Here is a 12,848-nt window from a genome sequence, read left to right on the forward strand (position 1 = left end):
TGTTCAGAGTCCACATGAACACTGAGTGTGACTAAACATCACAGCACAGTCACACTTCCTCTGTTAAAGAGGATCAAACAGTGGCAGATGTGTGAGGAACATTTTCTTCAGCACAGTCTGATGAAGACGCCCACACAGACTGATAGTCTGATGTGATGATGTGAGGAGAACAAACCTGCACACTCTGTTTGAAAGGCTCTGAGCTGGATGTTGGAGACTTTGTTGTTGCTTTGGAGTCTTTATCAAACACCAGACGTCAGAGAAAAAACAAGTCTTTGTGTGTTCTCTGCAGAAACACGCTAACAAACAAAGAGCAGCTGCTCTGTGACAAAGAGGAAACCTCAGAGATGATGAGCTCACCCGAAACCCTGGCTGATTTTGACCCACACATTTTCACACCTTGGCTCATGTGATTAGGTAGAGGATCATCAGGGGTCCTTTGTCCCTCTTTGGGGGGAAACTCCCACGGGGTTTAAATCTGGGACTCTCCACCATTTTACCCTAGAACTGAAGAAGCTTCTCGGATGAGAGGTGAAACGTCTTCAAGCAACCTAAAGAAGTCCAGACGCTTTTCTTTCCAATCTCCTTAAAAAACCTCAGAGACTGGAATGAATCAAAGTTGCACTTACTCAGCTTTTTCCCATGAACTTCTTCAATCTGCAACTTTCAGCTGTTTGGACCAGGTCTGTGTAGAAACAGAGAAATTCCTCTGCTTCTTCTCCGTCACCAGTCCTCTGTGTCTGCAGGCTGCATCACATTAAACACTTCACACCATCAAAGAGTCTTATGATCTGGCTCACAGGTCAAAGATCAGCTACCACACTCTGATATATAACCTACACTGTTTATAGCAATTCGCTAATAATTTTCAAAAGTGTACAGCCTGAATGTGGGTGTGTCTGCAAGCTTAAACAATTTAAACATTAAACACTTCAAACAAACTATAAAAGAGTCTGAATCTGCAGCTCACAGGTCAAAGATCAGCTGCTACTCTCTCATGTGACTTTAGATCATCGTACCTTCAACAAATGTGCATCATCATCTTGATCTTTTCACTCTATACACATTTCACTTGTACTTGTGCTCATGATTGAATATATTATCCAGCAGTTACATAAACTTGACTCTATTCATCATATTCCTTCATTTCTGCTGCGTATCAGTGCTCAACAGTTTTTCCACTGCATTCCATAGCTTTATTTTCCAGTCAGCATATGTGACCACTGTATTTCAGATGTTGTAAATAACAGAAGTCATCAATTGGGAATGGTTGGTTATCTCCTGTAGTTGTGTATTAGCTAGCTTTAAGCTCCAGCTAATACACTGTTAGCTAAAATTGAATGTTTTAATTCCTTCCATTTCTCAAATATTCCCTCAGTTCATGGGGATGAGGTAAGTTCAGAGTTTGAAATAATGTACCTAAGATACATGAAATGTTTGACACTCTTTAACTTGTTTTCTCTGAAATGAATGAGATTCTCAGAATCAGAATCAGAATCAGAATCAGAAACTTTATTGTCATTGTCATGAGAACAACGAAATTAAGAATGGTCCCCGATCATTGCATCATCCCTAGCAATATCAAAATATAAATAAAACAATAAAATTCAATAAATAAAATAGATAGAATACTTAAAATACTAATAAGATATAACAGTAAAACATTCACATACATTCCCACACACATGCTTCAGACCGTGCATAGATTAACACAAGAGTGGCGTGATGGACATTTTTTTGTAGTATTCAGATGTGTTATTGCAGTTGGATAACAGCTGTGTTTGAGTCTATTAGTCCTTGCTCTGATTGCCCTGTACCGTCTGCCTGAGGGCAACAGTTCGAACAGGGAGTGGCCAGGATGTGAGGTGTCTTTTATGATGTTTTGGGCCTTTTTAAAACAGTGGGCGTTGTGTAGAACTTCCAGTGTGGGGAGAGGGCAGCCAGTGATCTTTTGGGCGGTGTTAATGATCCCTTGGAGTGCTTTCCTCTGAGCCCCTGTGCAGCTAGTGTACCAGATGCATATGCAGTAAGTTAGAACACTCTCAATGGTGGCTCTGTAGAAGGACACCAGCAGTCTCTGTGTGATGTTATTCCTCCTGAGAATTCTCAGGAAGTACAGTCTCTGTTGGGCCTTTTTCAGCAGCTCGGAGGTGTTCACACTCCAGGAAAGGTTCTCCTCTATATTGACTCCCAGGAAGCGGAAGCTTGCCACCCTTTCTACACAGTCCCCATTTATGAATAGTGGTTGGATCTCTGCCTTTTTCCTTCTGAAGTCTATTATGAGTTCTTTGGTTTTTGAAGTGTTGAGGAGGAGGTTATTGGCCTTACACCATGACGTCAGCTGCTCCACCTCGTCTCTGTACGTAGACTCGTCTCCCTTGGAAATGAGCCCCGCCACTGTGGTGTCATCTGCAAATTTCACAAAGATGTTGCTGTGGTGGCGAGGAGTGCAGTCGTGTGTGTAGAGAGAGTAGAGCAGTGGACTGAGCACACAGCCCTGGGGTGAGCCAGTGCTGAGACTCAGGGCTGAGGATGTGTGATGGCCAACTCTGACTCTCTGTCTACGGCCCGAGAGGAAGCTATTGATCCACATGCAGGTGCTGTATGGAAGCCCCAGGTCTTGTAGCTTGGCCACCAGTTTGTGTGGAAGGATGGTGTTAAAAGCTGAGCAGTAATCCACGAAGAGCATCCGCACATAGCTACCATGCTCTTCCAGGTGAGTTAATGCAGCATGGAGTGCATCAGTTACAACACTTACAACGACACATGTTTACCCACACTGAGGAGAGACCTTATCAATGTGACCTGTGTGAGAAGACTTTTAAAGCTAGTTATAGATGAGCTGCCTGTTGATGAAGCAGTTGATGCCGTGTTTCAGGATCCTGTTGCATCAGTTCTATCCCCATCTAATCAACAAGTGGGGCAGACTTCTCTTTGCCCCCATTTCTTTGACTTCCTGCATACATGTAATATTGTGTCCCAGTCACTTCCATTGTGTAACACAATTGACAAATTTGGTTTAGCATTTTCAGGTTCTAACGTCGATGGTCCCTTAGTCAGAACTTGTGACATTTTGTCTCCATTGGTATGTATCTCACTAATAAACTGTAGACCAGCAATAAATGTCAATATAGAGTATCAGATCTGTCATTTTGTCACAGTCTGCCGTGGCAGAGCGTGGGGTTGCGGGGAAAGTATGACCCAAATACAGGACTCTGATGAATGCAGTGTGTTTAATTACAGTGAGGTAAATAGTACACAACAATTGATCCCCATGCGTCCCCGACTCCCGTGCTCTTCATCTCTGCTTCCTAGTGTTCATGTACCCGGTGCTCGCTGCCCCCTCATTTCCGCAATCCTTTTGGAAAATACAGAGGCAGCCATTGGTACATCCACCACAGCAATAAACTCACACTTCTAGCCACAGTTGTGCTGGGAAACTGAAGTCCCACACGACAATCCAGTGTTGATGGGAGCTCAGCAACTCTGCTAAGTAGCTCCCCTGGTGAGGTTGATCAGTTGCAGGATACCAATACACCCACCAACTCACACAAACATGGAAACGAGGGACACATAAACAAGCCCAAGGCAAAACCACCAAATAAAAACCAGTACCCAAACACACGTAGGGCATCATCTTTCACTCGTGTGTTTTTTATTGAATTCTCGCATATACTCCACAACATAACAGGAAATTTCCTTTCAGAATCAGAATCGTGTTTATTGGCCAAGTATATGTGCAGACACATACAAGGAATTTGGTACCGGTAGATAGTGGCTCTCAAGCACAGCAATGTAAATCTCACACACACACACACGTGTCTATATATACACATTACACATACGTACACATACATACATACACAAAGCTGTGTAAACCAACTATAAATAACTAATCTAAACTTATATACATAAAATACAGAAATGAAATGAGGTGGAATGAATACTACAGAATGTACATAAGGTGCAGCTGCAGTCTGGCAGTGGGAGCAGTGTGACAGGTCAACTGTTTAGAAGGGAGATGGCGAGGGGAAAGAAACTGTTCCTGTGTCAGGGGGTCCTGGTCTGCAGGCTTCTGTACCGTCTGCCAGAGGGCAGCAGATCAAAAAGTCTGTGTCCAGGGTGTGAGGGGTCTGTGATGATTTTCCCTGCCCGTTTCCTGGTTCTTGAGAGGTACAGGTCCTGGATGGAGGGCAGGGGGGCGCCGATGATCCTTTCTGCTGCCGTACAGTCCACTGCAGTCTGCGCGTCCTGTTTAGTGGCTGCACCATACCAGACTGTGATGGAGGAGCACAGGACAGACTCAATGACTGCAGTGTAGAACTGGATCAGCAGCTCCTGTGGAAGACTGTACTTCCCCAGTTGTCTCAGGAAGTACATCCTCTGCTGGGTCTTTGTGAGGATGGAGTTGATGTTGGTCTCCCACTTCAGGTCCTGGGAGATGGTGGTACCCAGGAACTTGAAGATCTTCACAGTCGACACAGGGCTGTCTGATATGGTGAGGGGGAGCAGAGTTGAGGGATGTCTCCTGAAGTCCACTGTCATCTCTACAGTTTTAAGAGTGTTCAGCTCCAGATTGTGCTGACTGCACCAGAGTACCAGCCGCTCAACTTCCTGCCGGTATGCAGACTCATCACCATCCTGAATGAGGCCAATGACAGTGGTGTCATCTGCAAACTTTAGGAGTTTAACAGCCGAGTTCTTGGAGGTGCAGTCGTTAGTGTAGAGGGAGAACAGTAGTGGTGAGAGGACACATCCTTGAGGGGCACCAATACTGAGGGACCGAGTTTCAAAGGTGATCTCCCTCAGCCTCACTTGTTCAATTCAATTCAATTCAATTTTATTTATATAGCGCCAAATCACAACAAAAGTCGCCTCAAGGCGCTTCATAGATACAGAGAAAAACCCAACAATCATATGACCCCCTATGAGCAGCACTTTGGCGACAGTGGGAAGTAAAAACTCCCTTTTAACAGGAAGAAACCTCCAGCAGAACCAGGCTCAGGGAGGGGCGGGGCCATCTGCTGCGACTGGTTGGGGTGAGAGAAGGACGACAGGATAAAGACATGCTGTGGAAGAGAGACAGAGGTTAATAACAGATATGATTCAATGCAGAGAGGTCTATTAATAGATATTGAGTGAGAAAGGTGACTGGAAAGGAAAAACTCAATGCATCATGGGAATCCCCCGGCAGCCTACGTCTATTGCAGCATAACTAAGGGAGGATTCAGGATCACCTGGTCCAGCCCTAACTATATGCTTTAGCAAAAAGGAAAGTTTGAAGCCTAATCTTGAAAGTAGAGATAGTGTCTGTCTCCTGAATCCAAACTGGAAGCTGGTTCCACAGAAGAGGGGCCTGAAAACTGAAGGCTCTGCCTCCCATTCTACGTTTAAATACTCTAAGAACAACAAGTAGGCCTGCAGAGCGAGAGCAAAGAGCTCTAATAGGGTGATATGGTACTACAAGGTCATTAAGATAAGATGGGGCCTGATTATTTAAGACCTTGTATGTGAGGAGCAGGATTTTGAATTCTAGATTTAACAGGAAGCCAAAACAGGAGAAATCTGCTCTCTCTTTCTAGTCCCTGTCAGGACTCTTGCTGCAGCATTTTGGATTAGCTGAAGGCTTTTCAGGGAGTTTTTAGGACTTCCTGATAATAATGAATTACAGTCGTCCAGCCTGGAAGTAATAAATGCATGAACTAGCTTTTCAGCGTCACTCTGAGACAGGATATTTCTAACTTTAGAGATGTTGCACAAATGGAAGAAAGGAGTCTTACATATTTGTTTAATATGTGCATTGAAGGACATGTCCTGGTCAAAAATGACTCCAAGGTTCCTCACAGTGTTACTGGAGGCCAAGGTAATGCCATCCAGAGTAAGAATCTGCTTAGATACCATATTTCTAAGATTTTCAGGGCCGAGTACAATAACCTCAGTTTTATCTGAATTAAGAAGCAGAAAGTTAGCGGCCATCCATGTCTTTATGTCTTTAAGACATTCCTGCAGTTTAACTCATTGGTGTGTGTTATCTGGCTTCATGGACAGATAGAGCTGGGTGTCATCAGCATAGCAGTGTAAATGTATGCTATGTCTTCTAATGATGCTGCCTAAGGGAAGCATGTATAATGTAAACAGAATTGGTCCTAGCACTGAACCCTGTGGAACTCCATAATTAACCTCAGTGTGTGAAGAGGACTCTCCATTTCCATGAACATACTGGAGTCTGTTAGATAGATATGATAGAAACCACTGCAGTGCAGTACCTGTAATACCTACAGCATGTTCTAATTGCTCTAATAGGATATTATGGTCAACAGTATCGAATGCTGCACTGAGGTCTAGCAGGACAAGCACAGAGATGAGTCCACTGTCAGAGGCCATAAGAAGATCATTTGTAACTGTCAGGGACCAAGCAGTAAAGCATAAAGGACACAGGTGGTTTTAATTCAAAAAAGGAGTTTTATTGACCCAAAAATATATTTAACAAAGCCAAAACTTAAACAGGCAGACCAATAAAAGAGGTCAACTCAATAGACTAAACTCAAGATAATAATTAACAAAACCTCAAACAAACATATAACAAACTGACCTGCTGAAATGACACACGGGGGAAACTTAAATACTGGTTTAGCTAAACCAAATGACACACACGGGGGAAAACAAGATGGCTGCCATATAACCAACTAATACAAAACAATGAAACAAACATGAAACACCCCCCAGGCAATGAAGCATGTGGTGCAATCCAATTAGGCTGTCAGTGGTACTTCAGGTCTCGCAGCCCTTTGCCACACCTTTTGCCAGACAGGAGAAGCCAACCCCCAGGTAACTCAAACAAAGATAGATGTATTAATATAACATAAAACAGAACTTTGACCTTGCAAGGTTAATATGTGTGCACGCCATATAAACATTGGAAGGTGTGATGGAAAAATAAATACATTTAATAAAGAAACGATATTGAACAATAAATAGAATATTTTAAAGTAGTGACTGTAAATTAAACTAAGGTGAATCAACTGGTGGTGAGGTGTGGAGCTTACCATGTGTGGCATGCCATCACACACCTCCCCTCTTCAGAGCTCTCGCTGGAACAGCGAGAGAGATAGTCAGCAGTAAGGTTCTCCTTGCCTGATACGTGGTGGACAGTGAATCGGAATGGCTGTAAGGCCAGGTACCAGCGGGTAATTCGCCCATTTGTGTCCTTCATCTGCTCAAGCCACTGGAGTGCTTTGTGATCAGTTTCCAAGGTGAAGTCTCTTCCCAGTAGATAGTAGCGGAAGGAGTCCAGGGCCCACTTGATCGCTAAGGTCTCCTTCTCTACTGTGGAATACCGAACTTCTCGTGGAAACAGTTTCCGGCTGATGTAAGCCACTGGATGGCGGCCTTCCATGGTTTCCTGAAGGAGGACAGCTCCCAGGCCCCGATCTGAAGCATCAGTCTGTAATATGAACGGTTCATCAAAGTTGGGACTGTACAAAACCGGTTGCTTACTTAGTGACTGTTGGATGTCATGAAATGCTGCCACTGCCTCCTCTGTCCACTGGATGTAATTGGGAGAGCGTGATCCCGTCAGGTCTGTGAGCAGAGCTGCCCTGTTGGAGAACTGAGGGATGAAACGACGATAGAAACCTGCCATGCCCAAAAAGGATCTCAGCTGCTTCCTTGTTTGGGGCAGGGGGGATGATTCCATGGCCTCGATTTTGCTGACCTGTGGCCTGATAACCCCCTTGCCGATGACATGGCCCAGGTATTCTGTCTCAGCAGCGGCGAAAACACACTTTGACGGATTCAAACTAATACAAAACTAATTAAATTAAACTAAGGTGAATCAACTGGTGGTGAGGTGTGGAGCTTACCATGTGTGGCATGCCATCACAGTAACCTTCACTAAAGCTGTTTCTGTGCTGTGATGAGCTCTGAAACCTGACTGAAACTCTTCAAATAAACCATTCCTCTGCAGATGATCTGTTAGCTGTTTGACAACTACTCTTTCAAGGATGTTTGATATAAAGGAAGGTTGGAGATTGGCCTATAATTAGCTAAGACTGCTGGGTCTAGAGATGCTTTTTGAGTAAAGGTTTAACTACAGCCAGCTTGAAGGCCTGTGGTACATAGCCGATCATTAGAGATAGGTTGATCATATTTAAGATCGAAGAATTAATTAATGGCAGGACTTCTTTGAGCAGCTTTGTAGGAATGGGGTCTAAAAGACACGTTGATGGTTTGGAGGAAGTAATTATTGAAGTTAACTCAGAAAGATCAATTAGAGAAAAAGAGTCTAACTTAACATCAATGGTACTAAGAGTAGCTGTAGATAATATTACATCTGTGGGATGATTACTGGTAATTTTTTCTCTAATGATAAAAATTTTATTTGTGAAGAAGTTCATGAAGTCATTACTAGTTAACGTTAAAGGGATGGTTGGCTCAACAGAGCTCTGACTGTTTGCCTGGCTACAGAGCTGAAGAGAAACCTGGGGTTGTTCTTATTTTCTTCAATCAGTGATGAATAGTAAGATGTTCTGGCTTTGCGGAGGGCTTTCTTATAAAGCAGCAAACTATTTCTCCAGGCTAAATGATGATCCTCTAAATTTGTGACACGCCATTTCCTCTCCAGCTTACGAGTCATCTGCTTTAGGCTACGTGTTTGAGAATTATACCATGGAGTCAGGTACTTCTGATTAGAGACCTTAGTTTTCAAGGAGCTACAGTATCCAGAGTCGTACGTAGTGAGGAGGTGAAATTATTAACAAGATAATCGACCTCTGTTGGAGTAGCGTTCAGATAGCTGCTCTGCTCTATGTTGGTACAGGGCATTGAAGATGATAACAGTGGGTGGATTATATTCTTAAACTTAGTTACAGCGCTTTCAGAAAGACATCTACTGTGATAAAGTCTACTCTCCACTGCTGTGTAATCAATTATTGTAAATGTAAATGTTATCAGGAAATGATCAGACAGGAGAGGGTTTTCAGGAAACACTGTTAAATGTTCAGTTTCTATGCCATATGTTAAAACAAGATCTAGAGTGTGATTAAAGTGGGGTGGCTGTAGCTCAGGTGGCAGAGCAGGTCAGCCACTAATCAGAAGGTCGGTGGTTCAATCCCAGGCTGTCTCCTGGCTGCATGCCAAATATCCTTGGGCAAGATACTAACCCCGTGTTGGCCTGCTGGTGGTGGTCAGAGGGCCCGGTGGCGCCAGTGTCCGGCAGCCTCGCCTCTGTCAGTGCGCCCCAGGGTAACTGTGGCTACAATGTAGCTTGCCATTACCAATGTGTGTGTGAATGGCTGAATGTAGTGTAAAGTGCTTTGGGGTCCTTAGGGACTGAGTAAAGCGCTATACAAATGCAGGCCATTTACCATTAAAGTGGTGGGTGGGTTCTTTTACATTTTGAGAGAAGCCAATTGAGTCTAATAACAGATTCAATGCCATGTTGAGGCTGTCATTTTTAGCATCTACATGGATGTTAAAATCACCCACAATAATTATCTTATCTGAGCTCAGAACTAAATCAGATAAAAAGTCCGAGAAATCAGACAGAAACTCTGTGTAAGGCCCAGGTGGACGATAGATGATAACAAGTAAGACTGGTTTCTGAGTTTTACAGCTGGGGTGGACGAGGCTAAGCATCAGGCTTTCAAATGAATTAAAAGTCTGTCTGGGTCTTTGGTTGATTAATAGGCTGGTGTGAAAAAATTTACTTTATAAATCCTTTGTAAGGTATACCTGGTCGTTGCTTTAGTTAAGGTCACACAAAGTACGTAACAATTAGTGGATGGTATGTACATAGCCCTGGTGTATGAAGATAGGAACACAGACTGTAAGCTGTGTTCAAGGTCATGAACCACTTTGTGTCCCTTCATTATCAGACTGGTGTCTATGTGACCGAGTAACTGTGGGAATGTTTTTCTTGGAAGTAAAGATGAGCAGGGATTTATCAGTCTGCAAGAAAACTGCATCTAGAAATTGTGAAACAATTTCAGTAACATATTCCTCAATCTAAAATTGCCAAGACAATATCTTATCGGGTACATCACATCAGAATCAGAATCAGAATCAGAATACTTTATTGATCCCTGGGGGAAATTATTTTTTGTTACAGTGCTCCATTTTAAACCAACATTAAGACAAGACAGACAATACGCTAACTAAGAATAGTACAATATATACATATATATACATACATACATACATAAGTCACTTACAAATAAATATTTGGAAAAGAAACATGTGTAGTTGTAGCAGCAAACAGTGTGTTAAGTGGATGCGTTGTACAGGGAGATGGCCACAGGCAGGAATGATTTCCTGTGTCGTTCAGTGGTGCTTTTCGGTAATCTCAGTCTCTCACTGAACGAGCTCCTGTGACTGACCAGCATGTCATGGAGTGGGTGGGAGGTGTTATCCAACATTGTCTTTATCTTGGACAGCATCCGCCTCTCCGACACCACCTTGAGGGAGTCCAGCTCCATCCCCACCACATTGCTGGGCTTACGGATCAGTTTATTAAGTCTGTTGGCATCTGCGACCCTCAGCCTGCTCCCCCAGCATGCAACAGCATAGAGGATCGCACTGGCCACCACAGACTCATAGAAAATCCTCAGCATTTTCTGGCAGATGTTGAAGGACCTCAGTCGCCTCAAAAAATAGAGACGACTCTGGCCCTTCCTGTAAAGTGCTGTGGTGTTTTTAGCCCAGTCCAGTTTATTGTCAATGTGTACTCCAAGGTATTTATAGTCCTCCACAATGTCAACACTGACCCCCTGGATTGAAACAGGGGTCAAGTGTTTCCTGGTCTTCCTGAAGTCCACAATCAGTTCCTTGGTCTTTGCCACGTTGAGCTGCAGATGATTCTGCTCACACCACGTGACAAAGGAGTCGACCACAGCCCGGTACTCTGTCTCATCATCCCTGCTGATGCATCCAACCACCGCAGAGTCATCAGAAAACTTCTGAAGATGGCAGGTCTCTGTGCAGTGGCTGAAGTCTGTGGTGTAGAGGGTGAAGAGGAAGGGGGAGAGGACAGTCCCCTGTGGTGCCCCTGTGTTGCTAATCACCTTGTCAGACACACACTGTGGGAGACGTACATATTGTGGTCATCCTGTCAGGTAATCAACAATCCAGGACACCAGAGAAGCATCCACCTGCATCGCTGCTAACTTATCACCCAGGAGGGTCGGCCTGATGGTGTTGAAAGCACTGGAAAAGTCAAAAAACATGACCCTCACAGTGCTCGCCGGCTGGTCCAGATGGGTGTAGACACGATTGAGCAGGTAGATGATGGCGTCCTCTGTTCCGAGACGAGGCTGATAAGCGAACTGAAGGGGATCCAGGTGTGGTCTTACTATGGGTCGCAGCTGGTCCAGGATGAGCCTTTCCAGGGTCTTCATGATGTGGGAGGTCAGTGCCACGGGCCTGTAATCCTGGGGGCCACTGGGACGAGGCGTCTTTGGTACAGGGACGAGGCATGATGTCTTCCACATCACCGGGACCCTCTGCAGACTCAGACTCAGCATAAACAGTTTATGAAAGACTCCACACAGCTGGGGGGCACAGGCCTTGAGGACAAGGGGACTCACTCCGTCTGGTCCAGCAGACTTGCCTGAGTGAAGTCTCCTCATTTGCATCTCAACCTGGTATTGAGTGAAGGTGATGGGTGGGGGAGGGGTGTCAGGAATCTCACAGGAGGCAACATGTGAAGAGAGAGGCTGGCACAGTGGTGTGGCTCTGGATTCCAGGCTGACTGCAGGTGAGGTTGTGGGGGTAGGAGCAGACACTGTGGTGTCGAATCTATTGAAAAACAGATTCAACTCGTCGGCTCTGTTCTCACCTCCCTCAGCTAATAATATCATTTCTGAGAATCTGGTGAAATATCTGTGTGCAAGGACCAAGAACTGCACTGCACAGCCTCAGGAACACTTTTGGAAATAAAATGTCTGGGAACACAGTTCACCGTGACATCCACCAATCCAAGCTGAAGCTCTATCATGCAAAGCTCCTTATATGTAAACATGATGCAGACACACCACAGTCTTCCCTGAAAAAGACATCATCTGTATTAAAGCATTTTACACTGTGTCCAAACCCTTTTCGGACTAGGACTGTTTGTTTTTTGTTAGTTTTTTTATTTGGGGCCTGATTTTGACCTTGTATTTTGTGATGGCCAAACCCATGGCTACACTCTAAAGTCGCTAGCTCTTGTGTATTTTCATTCCTTTATTTGAACACAATAACACACTTTACTTTCCAATAAGTTTTATGACTGGTTTGGATACATTTGTTCTATTTGTAAGCGTGCACATTTAGTTTACTTATGTATTCATACTATTTCATTAACTTGATTTTTGACTAACCTTTGTTTCTTTTACTTCTTACCTGCCATGATCCCTGGAAGTTGCCAGACAAAAGGTGGTCGACAGGTTTTGAAGCTGTTAAATACAAAAAGGGATAACTGGACCGCACTACCACTTCCTGTTGAATGGGAGAATGTGTGTTTTCTTTAATTAACAACAAAGTATTTGTACTTAATTAAATATTTGAGATTAGGGTTCAGTAGTTTTGATTTTTTTTCTTTGGTGTTTAGTTTATTAACAAACCAGACTATACTGCATTGTTTGTTGTTTACAATTGTGTTTTGTTTAGTTACCCCTCGTGTGTCATAGTGGTCTGATCAGCCTTGTGTGTCATTTCATGTTTAATAATAATAATAATAATAATAATAATAATAATAATAATAATAATAATACATTTTATTTGAGGGCGCCTTTCAGAAACCCAAGGTCACCTTACAAAAAACACAATTAATAAAAGGAACAGTAGTCATAAAATACATAAAATAAGTTAAA

Source organism: Maylandia zebra, linkage group LG4 (genome assembly GCF_041146795.1).
Source record: "Maylandia zebra isolate NMK-2024a linkage group LG4, Mzebra_GT3a, whole genome shotgun sequence".
Classification (NCBI taxonomy): domain Eukaryota; kingdom Metazoa; phylum Chordata; class Actinopteri; order Cichliformes; family Cichlidae; genus Maylandia; species Maylandia zebra.